The sequence below is a fragment of the Paramormyrops kingsleyae genome, chromosome 16 (genome assembly GCF_048594095.1).
Source record: "Paramormyrops kingsleyae isolate MSU_618 chromosome 16, PKINGS_0.4, whole genome shotgun sequence".
Classification (NCBI taxonomy): Eukaryota; Metazoa; Chordata; class Actinopteri; order Osteoglossiformes; family Mormyridae; genus Paramormyrops; species Paramormyrops kingsleyae.
In genome coordinates this window covers 17,440,488-17,456,915 of record NC_132812.1, presented here as the reverse complement: position 1 = coordinate 17,456,915, position 16,428 = coordinate 17,440,488, and positions in this window count along the sequence as shown.

Genomic DNA, 16,428 nt, shown 5'->3' with positions numbered 1-16,428 from the left:
AATTCTACCCAAAGCAAATAAAAGAAACTGGTTTTCATTTTCATAAAACAAGCACAAACTCTTAAATGATATCGCTTGTTCATTTATTATTGAGGCATCCAGTCATGTCCCAAGCATTTATCCAGGACTGGGGTGGGAGGAGCAGCTGGCCCCACCCCAGACTGCACAGTCAGGGCCCCAGCCAGCTCAGCCTGATGCCCCCCCCCTGGGGTACACCCAGAATGGGCCGCGCTCATGTACAGCTCAGTGAAAACCGAACAAACGAACAAAGTTATGGGTCTTATAAAAACATTGTTGCTCATATGTGTGGATCTGCTACATTAATGGCTACTTCAACTTCAGTATCCAATTGTATTGGGAATTCAAAAAGATACAGAATGAAGCTGGAAAGCAGAGCCAGAGTAAAAGCTGCCCCCCGCCCCCCTGGGAGCCCCTACTGCTGTTCCTCTCTGTGAGGTCATACTCCACTGTCAGCACAGCATTAAAGGGCTCATGTAGCTGTCTGAACTGTGTACCTCTGAATCAGTGAGCTCTGTTACTCTCTACTGGACACTGCAACTGCAGGCTTTCCCGAACCAGTGGTTTCTAATGTTTCAACCTGACATGACAAAACTCTTATATATTTATCTTGAAGAATGCTACACACAATAAAAGCAGTGAAGAAAATGTTAAACTGACAACACAATAATCACCTGCAGTTGAAAAAATACAGATTAAATTGAATTAAAGTATAATAATTATCCTTAAACCGTGCTATCAATAATATGCAACGCAGTGCCACACTTACAGAGCAGGAACTTTGAGAGGTCGTCGGGAGGATATTAGAGACATGATCCGAAGGAAGGAAAATAAGAAAATAAATACTTACTGGTAACAGAAATATACCATACTCGTACTATCCAAATATTTATTTGGTTATTCCCACATTAAGGGACATATTCCGATAAAACATAAATTATACACCAGAGTAGTTAACTAGACATTGATATGACAATACTAATAAATATTTGCAGTTTTCAGACCTTCAGCACTTACTTAAACTTGCTACAACAACTCATTTTCCTGCATTTCCAAAGCAGACAGACCTCATACCATCATTAATCAGCACCTGTCAAAGGCTTTATCTTGATCTTTCTTCTAATTACTCCTGCAGGAGGGAGCATTCTGGACTGAGTAGAAAGCGTTTATGCACTCATAAAATTTGGGCAATGAAAACACGAGACTGGGAGAAGGTCTAATTATCAGCAGCCTGCAGCTGTCAATAGATCAGCCTGAATGTTGATCTCTTTCTGTCAGGAGAGTGACAGCATCTCATTCTGTCCTGTATTCAAATTCACACAAAAAGCGTTGACACAAAACGCTTCTGTAGAACAGGGATGTTAAATCAGTGCCACTAGTATTTCTCTTTGGCTAGTAGGCATAGAAGACTTTGTGACTGATGTTTGTTCAGCTAAGAGACACAGCATTCTCATATACATTAGACAAGATGCAAAACGCCTGCAGCACACTGAACTGCAGCCTTGTAGTCTCACTAAATTAGGGGTGATTTTGATCTGTTCAGCTCTTATCTGTCATCATTATTTCAGCAAACAATGTGCTGCTGTTCTAGTGAGACTTGGCCTGGAGGCGGCATCTATAAATAACATTTATTGATCCATTATTTCATTTGCTGTCAGCTATATCACAAATCACAAATATCCCACTGAGAACCAGGTATTCTAAAAGTGAGGTTACTTAAGAAAAATTTCACAAAAGGCTGTAACATATAAATAGATTTACTTTCACAACTTCAGATAGTAAAATTACAATATAGAAATGGTGTTAAGATGATGAGCTGCATTACAGATGAAACAGCAGATGCAAAAATGTCAACCTACAGTATAAATGACAACACATGAGTTATTACTATTACTACACATATTTTCCCCGTTAAATGAAAAGAGATTAGGTTTACTGAAAACTTTCCTTTTTGCTTGTGATAGCCAGAGTTTAGCCAGAACGCCATCATAACACACAATTAATTAGAACAACAAACAAATAAGTAATGAAACCTAATGTAAGGCAATATTGTAAACCCATATTAGTCTGCAACGTGATTTATAACATGCTAACCTAGCAAATGCTCTTCTAGTTGTCTTTTTTTTTCCTGGTTGATTACTAATCGATGCTAGATGACTTGATCAGGTACAATGTTGGTCAGCTGGCTGGCGTGAGATTTTCAACTCGAGAGGAGTCTCCAAACGCATTGACATGTATGTTCCGTTTTATTACCATGTAAACAGTCTGTAGGGTTTCCAAACTAGCCCAGATTTTTGATATACCTAATTTTAGGTTTATAATGGAATAATATGGATTTGATACGTGTAAACGCGTGTGCATACTTGTCTCAAATTGAAAATCTCACACCAGCCAGCTGACCAAAGTTGACAACCATGTATGTGGAAACCATTAACTTAACTCGTTAATAGCTCATTAATTTTAGGACCGTCGGAAAGTGGATTGAGATAAATAAAGATTGTTGTTGTACTTAACCACTGGACATGACTAGATTAAACAGAATTGATTTTCCGGTACATGGTCTTTGCACCATGCCGGAGCTGCTAATAGGACTGATACGGTAAGCTGGTCCGTGGAGGAGAAGCTACCGGCGAGCGGGGCGCTGATTTACCGTAGGGCTTACACAGCTGATTAAACTGGATGACAGGGGCCATCCGGGTGCCGACGGGGACACTTGGCGCAGGCGTAATTCACACGGGACTCGGACGGCAGACCGGGCGGCACACTGCTGCCTTTCCAGGAAAGAGATAAATATTTAACGCGTTTTGCATCGTTGAAAGACTATCAAGATGCTTATGCAAAGAAAAGTAGTGGACACGGAAAAATAATATCAGTGGTACGTCTACTGATATTCATCTTATTATACTGGAATCTTTATTTTAATGATTCATTATTTATATTGATTGCATAAATACACTCTCACTTATTTTGCTTAGAGTATCACTAGTAATTAAGGAAAACCTTAGCAAAAATGTAACATTCCAGCATCCAGGATGTGATGATTACAGTAAAGTTCATTCCAGTGCAGTGATAGTATGCTGCTGTCACCTCAGGAGACAGAGTGATCTGTCTGTCAGTCTGATGACAGTCACACTGAAGCGCTTTTTAAAAGATCCTGTATACTGTATTCAGTGAGAGGCTAAATTGATAACTGATGTCTCTAAATTAGTGTGTACCTTTATGTGTGAGTGTTTGCCCTACAATGAGCAGGAATCCAGCTCAGGCAGTCCTTCTGGCTGCAAGCTGCCTTAGGGAAAGCCATTGTTATCGCACAATATGAAGACAAATTAAGAAGAGTCATTGAAAAGTAGAAATGAAATACATGTAAGTATGAGCAATAGTGTAACTCTGATGTGTATTGCAGGGCAGAGGGCAGGCATCCTAAAATCCCCAGCCAGCTGAGATAAGGCTGTAATATGCTGAAAGACAATCACAGCACAGCCAGGAATAGTCAACCAAAGGAAATGCGGGTTAGGGTAGAGGGCAGAGTTCCACTCAGTACTGGAGTGGGTACCAGACTCATCCTTGTGGCCCAGAGCAGATGTTGCTGCTGACTCACATCCTTGCTGCACCGTCATCTGTTGCAGTCTGACTGTTAGTACAGTGTGGGAGTGATCTGGGACAGGGAATATTGCTGCTTTCATGAATCAAAGAAGCTTATCTCCCATCCCTTGAATACCATTCCCTTTAGGACACACCTTTCCCACGACCGTCTGATTGGATGGTGCACAAAGCGAAAGAGGACGATGGACCAATGAGAGACCAGCTGCCAGCTGCTCTTGAAAAGAGTCAAGCAGATGCTGCAGTTCATCAGACGTAGGGTGGGGGAGCGTAATATATGTATAAAAATGACCACATTTTTATACATGTGGGAGGGACTGTCTTTTGTTCTGTTCTTCTGCTTCCTCACCCCTCGTAGAGATACACATGCATACATATGCATACACATGAATCACACACGTTATTTCTTGGAACATATTTTATTTTTCCATAATTGTTTTGATATTCATGATGATGAATGTATTCTCGCATTGGTAGTAATGCTATCTAGCTGGAATGTCAAGGGAGACAGAATGACTCAATATTTTTACAATGGCAAGGCATTTATGGCGAACACCACCAACGGTCACTATCACTTTGACTGGGACACTAAAAAATGACCAAACATAGCATATGTTGATGGTAAATATCGCAACAGACATTAAATCTAATTTTTGAATAGTTATATTCAAATCCAAGTCAGATTCAAATGTCCATCATGCAAATTTTTAATGCTTTTTGGTGAGGTCAGCACATATTCTGATATACATTCTGGTTGGTTGTTTACATAGTGAAATAACATTTTAAAATCACAGTGCTTTTTAGCTTGGACTGAGCCCACTGAGCCCTTCACATATATTAGATTAAAAAAAGCATGTTTGACAGTTTTCCAGTGTACAGTTTGCTAATTCTCTGTGTGTCTTGTGATATGACAGCATGAATGAGACATTAGTACTTTACCCCGTTTGAAAATCCTCCTTATTTCCAAGGATGCTTCCCATTGGTCTAGATGCCTCCCAGAACCACACACATTTACTGACATCATACTACAACCCAAATCACTGTTCCAAATCACTGATTTGTTTTCTTCCACCAAGTCTGGCCTTCTTCTGTATTCGCAGAACTTCTGTATTTGTATTTTATGATAATTTACAAAAAACACTTCAGAATGGAAATTAGCATTTTATCTATACTGTGTGCGGCTGGGATCATACTTATTGCCGTAGTTTGGAGGATTATAAGGGGAAGCTCGCAATAAAACAGTCCTATGACTCATGCGGGTCTGGCCAGGTCAACTTCCACAAAATACTTAGAGGCTGATGCTTTTTCCCAATCTGTAGTCTCTGCAAAGGTCAAAAACAGACAGGAAAGAAACATTTCCTTGAACGATCACTGGCTGGAAAACAGTACACAAGTACGACAAGTTATTATTATTTTTTTCTGCAAAGGAATTTAGCTTCCTCTTGCCTCACTATTAAGTGCCTTGGAGATTGTCATCTCTGGCTTTGTGAGGGCTGGATGGGGTTTTGGTCGCATGCTTAAACATAGGGAGAAGAGGAAGTGTCATGCTAATGCTATGCTAAATTTCACAGTTTTGCAGAGTCGTGGCTGAGAATGGTGTGAACAAGATTAACTTCATCACAGATGACCTGTGAGGTGCCCTGGTGCTGTCTGCCATCCAGACAAAGAGCAGTGGGCAAAAGTCATACTCATTTGACCCCCCCATCTGTAATTAGCCTGATATTTTCAGTACATCTGTCACCCTGATAGCATGGGAGAAGCCCTGGCAGGGCTGTGTGCTTTCCGTAAGCCTGGGGGGGCACCCATGCATGCTCGCAGTGTGGCCTCTATGTATCCCAACACACCCAGGCGGCACCCATGCATGCTTGCAGTGTAGCCTCGATGTAATCCAACACATCCAGGTGGCACCCATGCATGCTCGCAGTGTAGCCTCTATGTATCCCAACACACCCAGGTGGCACCCATGCATGCTTGCAGTGTAGCCTCGATGTAATCCAACACACCCAGGCGGCACCCATTCATGCTTGCAGTGTAGCCTCGATGTAATCCAACACATCCAGGTGGCACCCATGCATGCTTGCAGTGTGGCCTCTACTGTATGTATCCCATCACACCCAGGCTGCACCCATTCATGTTTGCAGTGTGGCCTCATTATATCCCGTCACACCCAGGCGGCACCCATGCATGCTTGCAGTGTGGCCTCTATGTATCTCAACACAGTGGCATAGCTATAATGTGAAAAGGTAGAACCAGGGAAGCTTTTTTCTGGTTATATATGAATATCAGGCTTTAATAATGTAGTAAAACATATGTTAATGTTACATAGTAATGCACGCTTACATATAAGTATTACCCACCCTATGCTTATTTGTATTGCTTTTTTTAGGGGGTCACATGAAAATGTAAACAACTACCTGTGTTCACAGCAGTGCGGTGAGTTTATGAAAGAGCAGTGAGGGAGTGCAAAGCCCAGTCAAAGGAACGTGACTAATCACTCCTGATGAGTGTCTGCAGGGGCCTGGCGTCAGCACAGCAGAACACAGCCCAGAGAGGGAGACTGGCTCCCCTGGACCACTAGAATAATAATAAAATAATAATAATAATAATAAGTATTGCTACATACTTGTGCTCTGAAGAAGCACAGTGTGTAACATCCCATGATCTGGATGCAACCATCCTTTTTCTGTGGTTTTTCTGATCTTTGCAAGAATTGGAGAGACACTTTGGCCACTGACACTAACTCTTCGGGGTGTGTGGAGGGTTAGGAAGACGAAGAGGAAGACTGGCTTCCTGTTGAGGAACAGCAGCAAACCAGGTGAGAGTCTGGCAACACTGACAGTTTCACACATTTATCCAGCCACACACAGCTGTGTCGACACGCACATATTCAATGACAGAAAATGGCCGTCCTGTATAAATTGTGCTTTATCTGAATGCCAGTTCTCTACTTCTAATACAGATTAATATGGAATGAATTACAACAGTGTTGATTCAACAAGTACCTTTACCAAGAACCTGGGATGTGATGAACCGTGAAACATTGTTGGCCAGGTCTTACTGTGGCTGCACTCTGCACATAAGCTGCAGCCATTTTATGCCCACAAAACAATCAGGAGGACACCACCAACCTGATAACCAGAAAGCATCAAAGCCCAAATCACCCTGAAGGAACATGAAACACCTGCTGTGGGCCACTAAATGTGACCGGGAGCAGCTTGCAAAACAGGCTTTACAGCCTCATGCTGGCTAAAGACCCATCAAAGGATTCCCAAAAGAACAATATGCAAGTTACTACTACCTTCCCATTCCTAAATCGGCAAAAATTGAAAACTATTTCTACATATCTATTCTGGATGGGGAAATACTGAATGCGGATGAAGCAGTTGTTTCTGATGTGTCTAATATTCCTATATTGTGATGTTCCAAGCCTTGATGCAGTCATGCCTCTTTCAATAACCTGTGATACTGTCTGCGCATCAAACCAGAGAGACTTACCACACAAGCGTAACTGAATCTTAAATAGCATATGCATTTAAACGGGGCTGGGAACAGAGCTCGCCCCCACGTGGGGAGTCATTTAGATGAACAAGTGCTAAGAGCTGAACACCAGCCAGCTGGCTATTGAAAAAATTTCAGGTCAGGCTACATTTTTACTGAACTTGCTCAGTTGACTATTTGCAAAAAGTTCTATCCCTGCATGCACATGCATATTTACCTGTATGTACATGCATATTTACCTGTATGTGCACGCCATCTGTTGTACTGTTGATGTATTCTACTTTTGACATTTATAAAAAAAAAAAAAAAGACATTTCAGAAAGTGCTGCAAGTGAGACACGTAACAGGAAATGTGGTTTGAGGGGAGAGCCAGACTAACTCAGGGCTACATGCTAAGTGAGAAGAAAGCGAGACAATGACATTGGACCAGTTTTTTAGAGATACTTCCCACATTTAGACTGATAAACTTCCATGGGAAATAAAACCTTCTCCTTTCCTTGTGAGCTTCCGTGGTGGGGTACTGGAGTGGGGTTGTGCTACAGTACTTGTTTAGCAACACATGCCGAATATCACCGGGGAAAATGGTTCTGTGGCGTTGAAAGGAAAGCCATGCTATGTGATTCTCAGTTTAAAGCGACACAATCATGCCTTTTAGTCTGCAGACTCAAGTTTCTCTTGTTCTGTATGCAAACAAATGAGGTTATTAACAAAAGACACCAATCATTTGCTGGAAGAATGATTTCAGCACTTGGAAATGTGGGCAGCGCTACTCAGTGACTCTTAAATAAACGCATCAAGCAAGCATTTTTATTTTTACCGTTGGACGCAACTTATTCACTTTTGTGCTTGAATGTCAGGCAGTAGGGAGAATTCTAGGTAATCGACAGGGTAAACTTAAATAGGTCCTTAATATTTTCAGTCTTCTGACACTACTAAATGCTAGCGTTCTCTTATCGCTGCCTTTCACTTCTGCATTTGGAACAAGGGGAAGTTTAAGTTGGTGGTTTCCTGTTAAAACAAGCCGCGCTGCACACAAGCTCTTAACTGTGTCAAAACTAAATTATCCCCCAGCTCCATTAGGAATCCCAGGAAGTGGCTGCCACATTGGTGTGGCCCAAACGATTCTTCCAGGATAAAAGGCAGGAAATGTGGATGAGTGAGATGTACTGTTTTAAAAAAAAATTTAAACCACAGAGCCGGTCATTCTAATATCTGCACAGCACACTCAGTTTAATGCACTGCAGTGCATGCTCTTGTGAGCAGAGGAAGTGTGTTACCAGTCTGCTGTCATGCTTTCATTGGCAACCCTCAAACATTCTCTCCATCCTGACATTCTTTTGTGGCTTGCAGTTGCATTAAAACTTGAAGTGTTCAGGGATTTGCTGCCCACTGTGCTATTAATATACTTTTCTCCTCCAGAATGTGTGGCATGATCACACAATATGTAATAAATATGCTACGATCCGTTTAAAGATCTTGCTAATGCATATTTCTTGCAGGAGGCTCAAGGTCAGGCCACTCTCAAACTGCTCAGATCAACTTCTTGTTACTAACAGCTGATGTCGGTATGGCCTGACAATAGTCAGTGAGTCATCACAGTACAAACAGGCACTGCTAGAACTGGCACAAACAGCTTCCCATGTTGTGCTTAGCTGTTCCTGGAGTAGCAAGCGATTCTTATGACACGTAATAACATATCTTGATGAAGAGCCTGTGGTTGACAAAAGAAGGTAGAAGGTGCAAGCGGGTGACAGCAAAGCCGCCATATTCCTTGCCCAGGCTACAGCCTGCTACCCAAGGCCTTTGAATGGTGTAAGTGTTCAAGCAATTAACATTATTAGAACGTATAAAAATATGATGTTTCACATTACCAGCAGTTAAACATTAAAAAAACACTTCATATATCTCTTGCAGGACACAGCAGTGACAAGCACAAAGTTTTGAAGACTAGTAGAACTTCTTGTTTGCTTAAGAACATTATTGAGAAGCAAAGGTACTATAGATGTGTAAAGGTTGTCGAGCAGTGTAAAATGGACATGACAGCTATATGTATAATAAACACCCATGAACATGAGCATGAGTGTGTCACAGTGTGTGTGTTAATGCATCCACTGCAGATTTGCTCTCACAGTGTGAGTGTTATTGCAGCCACTGCAGATTTGCTCTCACGGTGTGAGTGTTAATGCAGCCACTGCAGATTTGCTGTCATAGTGTCAGTGTTAATGCAGGCACTGCAGATTTGCTTTCACAGTGTGAGTGTTAATGCAGCCACTGCAGATTTGCTCTCACAGTGTGAGTGTTAATGCAGGCACTGCAGATTTGCTCTCACAGTGTGTGTGTTAATGCAGCCACTGCAGATTTGCTCTCACAGTGTGAGTGTTAATGCAGCCACTGCAGATTTGCTGTCATAGTGTGAGTGTTAATGCAGGCACTGCAGATTTGCTGTCATAGTGTGAGTGTTAATGCAGGCACTGCAGATTTGCTTTCACAGTGTGTGTGTTAATGCAGCCACTGCAGATTTGCTCTCACAGTGTGAGTGTTAATGCAGCCACTGCAGATTTGCTGTCATAGTGTGAGTGGTAATGCAGCCACTGCAGATTTGCTGTCATAGTGTGAGTGGTAATGCAGCCACTGCAGATTTGCTGTCATAGTGTGAGTATTAATGCAGGCACTGCAGATTTGGTGTCGCAGTGTGAGTGTTAATGCCGCCACTGCAGATTTGCTGTCATAGTGTGAATCTGAGCTGTGAATCTTGAAGCTGGCTTCTGTTTAGTGAGGCTGGTGCAGCAAGGCTGGCTGGCTTGTCTTTTGCTTTTCTGTTCCCTGTATAAATGCTTCCTATTCTGTATAACTGGTTAAAGTTCTTCTGTTCTGATGTCCTGGCTTGATGGTAAACTGCAGAGGAGCCAACTGAGGTGTTTGTCAGTACAGGTGCAGTAAATGTCTCAGAATACCTCCACTTCAGCTGTGGTTGGAAAGGAGCTTATATTTGTCGGCACCATAAACAATGCAGCAAGTGGCCACAGGTTCTGACTGGCTCAAGATTTCTGTTCAGTACTGTCTACCCACAGCTGCACACAGTGTATACGTGTGGGGAGTTCAGAGCTCACAGTGTGTATGTGTGGGGAGTTCAGAGCTCGCAGTGTATGTGTGGGGAGTTCAGAGCTCACAGTGTGTACGTGTGGGGAGTACATGGCTCACAGTGTGTACGTGTGGGGAGTTCAGAGCTCACAGTGTGTACATGTGGGGAGTTCAGAGCTCACAGTGTGTACGTGTGGGGAGTTCAGAGCTCACAGTGTGTACGTGTGGGGAGTTCAGAGCTCACAGTGTGTATGTGTGGGGAGCTCAGAGCTCACAGTGTGTATGTTTGGGGAGTTCAGAGCTCACAGTGTGTACGTGTGGGGAGTTCAGAGCTCAAAGTGTGTACGTGTGGGGAGTTCAGAGCTCACAGTGTGTACGTGTGGGGAGCTCAGAGCTCACAGTGTGTATGTGTGGGGAGTTCAGAGCTCACAGTGTACGTGTGGGGAGCTCAGAGCTCACAGTGTGTACGTGTGGGGAGTTCAGAGCTCACAGTGTGTACGTGTGGAGAGTTCAGAGCTCACAGTGTGTACGTGTGGGGAGTTCAGAGCTCACAGTGTACGTGTGGGGAGCTCAGAGCTCACAGTGTGTACGTGTGGGGAGTTCAGAGCTCACAGTGTGTACGTGTGGGGAGTTCAGAGCTCACAGTGTGTACGTTTGGGGAGCTCAGAGCTCACAGTGTGTATGTTTGGGGAGTTCAGAGCTCACAGTGTGTACGTGTGGGGAGTTCAGAGCTCAAAGTGTGTATGTGTGGGGAGTTCAGAGCTCACAGTGTGTACGTGTGGGGAGCTCAGAGCTCACAGTGTGTACGTGTGGGGAGTTCAGAGCTCACAGTGTACGTGTGGGGAGTACAGAGCTCACAGTGTGTACGTGTGGGGAGTTCAGAGCTCACAGTGTGTACGTGTGGGGAGTTCAGAGCTGACAGTGTGTACGTGTGGGGAGTTCAGAGCTCACAGTGTGTACGTGTGGGGAGTTCAGAGCTGACAGTGTGTACGTGTGGGGAGCTCAGAGCTCACAGTGTGTATGTTTGGGGAGTTCAGAGCTCACAGTGTGTACGTGTGGGGAGTTCAGAGCTCACAGTGTACGTGTGGGGAGTTCAGAGCTCACAGTGTGTACGTGTGGGGAGTACAGAGCTCACAGTGTGTACGTGTGGGGAGTTCAGAGCTCACAGTGTGTACGTGTGGGGAGTTCAGAGCTGACAGTGTGTACGTGTGGGGAGTTCAGAGCTCACAGTGTGTACGTGTGGGGAGTTCAGAGCTGACAGTGTGTACGTGTGGGGAGTTCAGAGCTCACAGTGTGTACGTGTGGGGAGTTCAGAGCTCACAGTGTGTACGTGTGGGGAGTTCAGAGCTCACAGTGTGTACGTGTGGGGAGTTCAGAGCTCACAGTGTGTATGTGTGGGGAGTTCAGAGCTCACAGTGTGTACGTTTGGGGAGTTCAGAGCTCACAGTGTGTATGTGTGGGGAGTTCAGAGCTCACAGTGTGTATGTTTGGGGAGTTCAGAGCTTACAGTGTGTATGTTTGGGGAGTTCAGAGGTCACAGTGTATGTGTGGGGAGTTCAAAGAAGGGCCTCGAGAGGCCAAGGCCGAGCAGGAATGGCCAACGTGGCGACAGAAACGACCCCTGCCCTGCTTTTGCACTTCTCCAATCAAATGCACCAAGCTACCTTCGTGGGTAAAGTTCACCTCGTCTTCTGACATGGTCATCAGGTCAAATGCTGTCATTTGAGTCCTCAGACACCCATTAACATGAAAAAAAGTGAAAAGTGATCTTCTGCTCCACCGTTTCTTTTCCCAGAATGCATCATAATCAAACCTAACCCAAGGGCGTTTATGTTCCTGACTGTGTTTGTCTGTGCTTCCCTCCTCATTCAGCTTTCTGAACAGGTAACACCACTCAAGAAGCTTTTAAAACAAAATGACATTGGTAGTTGCTTGCAGTTAGTTGGTTTGTTTAGTTTGCATTATTCAGGGTGTTGGCTACACCTCTGGCTGACGGAATTGCAAACCCTTCCATATTTTGTAGACCGCATAGGAGGTGAAATCATGTAAACCATATCAACAAACCAAACCACATCACTAAAGAAATTGACTCATAAAGACTAAAGAACTACATCTAAGTAAGACCAAGTTGGCTGAGGCAAAGGGCAGAGAGAGACTGGCCCTGTTGTAATTAGAGGCCTATTGATGCAAATGGCAGAGAGAGACTAGCCCTGTTGTAATTAGAGGCCTATTGATGCAAAGGGCAGAGAGAGACTAGCCCTGTTGTAATTAGAGGCCTATTGATGCAAAGGGCAGAGAGAGACTGACTTCTCTCTTTTGGTGAGAGTGTTTTTTTAGTTCAGTTAATAAACCCCGTTTGTCCTTTGATCCGCAAGTGGGTTGTCCACCATTTCTGCCTGCACCATGCCACGCAGTCGCACCAAACCCGCCCGGATCCATGACATCTTCTCATATTTGCCCACTCCTGAGACACTTGGTTGTAGTACTGAAGCTGACACGCATTCCTTCCTTATTTCGTGATTCTGCTGTATGTCACCCATCTAAATGTAGTGGGCTGCTTTGAATCTGATCACACCCACAGCATTTGGGTTTTTCCCATAGTTGCAAACACCTTTTGGACTTTTGGGCTTTGTTGAACATTGTTGTCATTGGTAAGTACCTTATTTTTGTTTGATGCTCTTAGTGTCTATGAGGAAGCGTGGACTGAAGATGCAAATTGAGCTATAAAGTTGCTATATACAAAAGGGACAAGACGGGTTGTAAAAGAAACATGTTACTTATGACATCAGTTATTATTGACAAAGGTCTAGACTGGAGGAGGAACATATGTCTGTGTGAGGTACTTGGGCAAAACTGTTTTTAAATGGATGACATTTAGAAGGTAATACTCTTCAGGAACTAAGTAGGGTCTGTCTCTATAAAGGCCATATAAAATTCTGCGTGTTACAATAAATATGGCTCACAAGCTCCATGTTCCATCAACCGGCTCCCTAACTAACTGCGTTTGCATATAATAGCACAGCACATGCACACCTACATACAAGATATTCCGGAATTTGTTGTCATTATGTTCTGTGACTATTGCTCACTTACAGGGGTGTAGCTAGAAATTCTGGGCCCCCTGAAAAAATGTCACCTTGAGCCCGATTTGACATATAAGTTCTGGGCCCCTGAATCTGCCAGGGTAGCCAGGCCCCTTCTGTAGCCCCTGTAAAGTGCTGGGCCCCTGAATGTGCCAGGGTAGCCACGCCCCTTCTGTGGCCCCTGTAAAGTGCTGGGCCCCTGAATGTGCCAGGGTAGCCAGGCCCCTTCTGTGGCCCCTGTAAAGTGCTGGGCCCCTGAATGTGCCAGGGTAGCCATGCCCCTTCTGTGGCCCCTGTAAAGTGCTGGGCCCCTGAATGTGCCAGGGTAGCCATGCCCCTTCTGTGGCCCCTGTAAAGTGCTGGGCCCCTGAATGTGCCAGGGTAGCCATGCCCCTTCTGTGGCCCCTGTATAGTGCTGGGCCCTTGAATCTGCCAGGGTAGCCATGCCCCTTCTGTGGCCCCTGTAAAGTGCTGGGCCCCTGAATCTGCCAGGGTAGCCATGCCCCTTCTGTGGCCCCTGTAAAGTGCTGGGCCCCTGAATGTGCCAGGGTAGCCATGCCCCTTCTGTGGCCCCTGTAAAGTGCTGGGCCCTTGAATCTGCCAGGGTAGCCATGCCCCTTCTATGGCCCCTGTGAAGTGCTGGGCCCCTGAATCTTCCAGGGTAGCCATGCCCCTTCTGTGGCCCCTGTGAAGTGCTGGGCCCCTGAATGTGCCAGGGTAGCCATGCCCCTTCTATGGCCCCTGTATAGTGCTGGGCCCTTGAATGTGCCAGGGTAGCCATGCCCCTTCTGTGGCCCCTGTAAAGTGCTGGGCCCCTGAATCTGCCAGGGTAGCCATGCCCCTTCTGTGGCCCCTGTAAAGTGCTGGGCCCCTGAATGTGCCAGGGTAGCCATGCCCCTTCTGTGGCCCCTGTAAAGTGCTGGGCCCCTGAATGTGCCAGGGTAGCCATGCCCCTTCTATGGCCCCTGTATAGTGCTGGGCCCTTGAATCTGCCAGGGTAGCCATGCCCCTTCTGTGGCCCCTGTAAAGTGCTGGGCCCCTGAATGTGCCAGGGTAGCCATGCCCCTTCTATGGCCCCTGTATAGTGCTGGGCCCTTGAATCTGCCAGGGTAGCCATGCCCCTTCTGTGGCCCCTGTAAAGTGCTGGGACCCTGAATCTTCCAGGGTAGCCATGCCCCTTCTGTGGCCCCTGTATAGTGCTGGGACCCTGAATCTTCCAGGGTAGCCATGCCCCTTCTGTGGCCCCTGTATAGTGCTGGGCCCCTGAATGTGCCAGGGTAGCCAGGCCCCTTTTGTGGCCCCTGTAAAGTGCTGGGCCCCTGAATCTGCCAGGGTAGCCAGGCCCCTTCTGTGGCCCCTGTATAGTGCTGGGCCCCTGAATCTGCCAGGGTAGCCATGCCCCTTCTGTGGCCCCTGTATAGTGCTGGGCCCCTGAATGTGCCAGGGTAGCCAGGCCCCTTTTGTGGCCCCTGTAAAGTGCTGGGCCCCTGAATCTGCCAGGGTAGCCAGGCCCCTTCTGTGGCCCCTGTATAGTGCTGGGCCCCTGAATCTGCCAGGGTAGCCATGCCCCTTCTGTGGCCCCTGTATAGTGCTGGGCCCCTGTATCTGCCAGGGTAGCCAGGCCCCTTCTGTGGCCCCTGTATAGTGCTGGGCCCCTGAATCTGCCAGGGTAGCCATGCCCCTACTGAGCTCCTGCTTACTTGCAGTGATGTTTTTCCCCCCAGATTTTTCAGAGATCTGCGTTCTGGTTTAATTTCTGTTAACACTATTTATTAACCTTATTTTAATGTGCTACAAATCCTTGAGACCACAGACTGACAGACTAGCCCACTTTAACACTACTGCCTGTTTCATATGAGCCATACAGATCTTCTCATATAGGAAGCATCATTGCAGAAGTGATGACCTTTCTGGGTCTCCCATGAACTGCTGCTCTCATCTCTCTCATTTTATATTAGTCAACCTCATCTATATATCTTCAGAAACAGCTTTTAATTTAAATCAGTCCAATTAACAGTATTTTTATGAAACACCCTGGAGCATTTTACATACAACAAAAGAATTAGCCAGTTAATACCAGGGTAGAGATTTGCAAGAGTGACAGTGCAGGCTTATACTGGACTGCTCTGCCAGCTGTCGTTTCTAGCAGTTTAGTAGCAGAACTGCCACTGAGCCTCTGTTTTTCCCACCATGCTTCAGAACAGCTCTGGAATAAGAGGAAAAGATTTCTAAATCTCACCAGAGAGATTAATCATCGGCTCTGGGTCCTACAGAATGGCAGAGCCTGGGCCAGAGATAATTACCCTATTGCCTGGGTAACCATTCCTGGGAATATCAAGAGTACAACAGGTCAAAATACAGGCGCAATGCGCATATGAGGAAATGGCCTTTGGAATGCACCTGTTTGCACGGAGATATGGGATCATGTGAATCCCCTCCTTCGGAAGAGCGTTTCAAGTATGTGCTACAGCTTAAAAATTTGTTAAAGAGGTGAAGTTCTACAGTTACAGGGTTCATTTTAACCTTTTTATTGTTTAGTAAAACTGCATATTGATGGTATAGCTCAAGTATTTTTTTATTAAATTGAAGAAGATTAATGAAATAACATTTTTATTGCCGATTTGTATTATTTATTAAATAAATGTAATTAATAAATGATATTTTTATTAGCAATGCACCAGCAGGCAGTTATAGAGTGAGGTGTTGAATTGTGCCCAGGGCATTGGCCTTTACTGCAGGAGTCACACTCGCCGAAGTCTGGTCTGAGGCTGCTTCTGTAATGAAGTGGCCTGTAATCAGGACAAAGACGGCAGGTGTGAGATCTGTGGGAAGTGTCTCTAGGCAGCTTGTTATACCGAAAGCCTCCTTCGGTGAGCTGGAGCCATCGCCCACAGCAAGCCTCACGCAGACTATGATGGCTCGTGCCTTTTTATGGTCACCTTCTAGCAGAAAGACCTTCCAGTTTGGATGGAGAGTGAGAGAGTGTCGCCATCACTTAACTCTTACCATGGCTGCTATAGGTGTTGTACACCGTCTCCGTTTTAAAAACTTCACAACACAGAAGTCCCATGTAAGCCAAGTAAACATCCCAGGTCCAGGAGAGAGATACTGCATACATGGGCATATATACGAAATACATCAGCTGCGA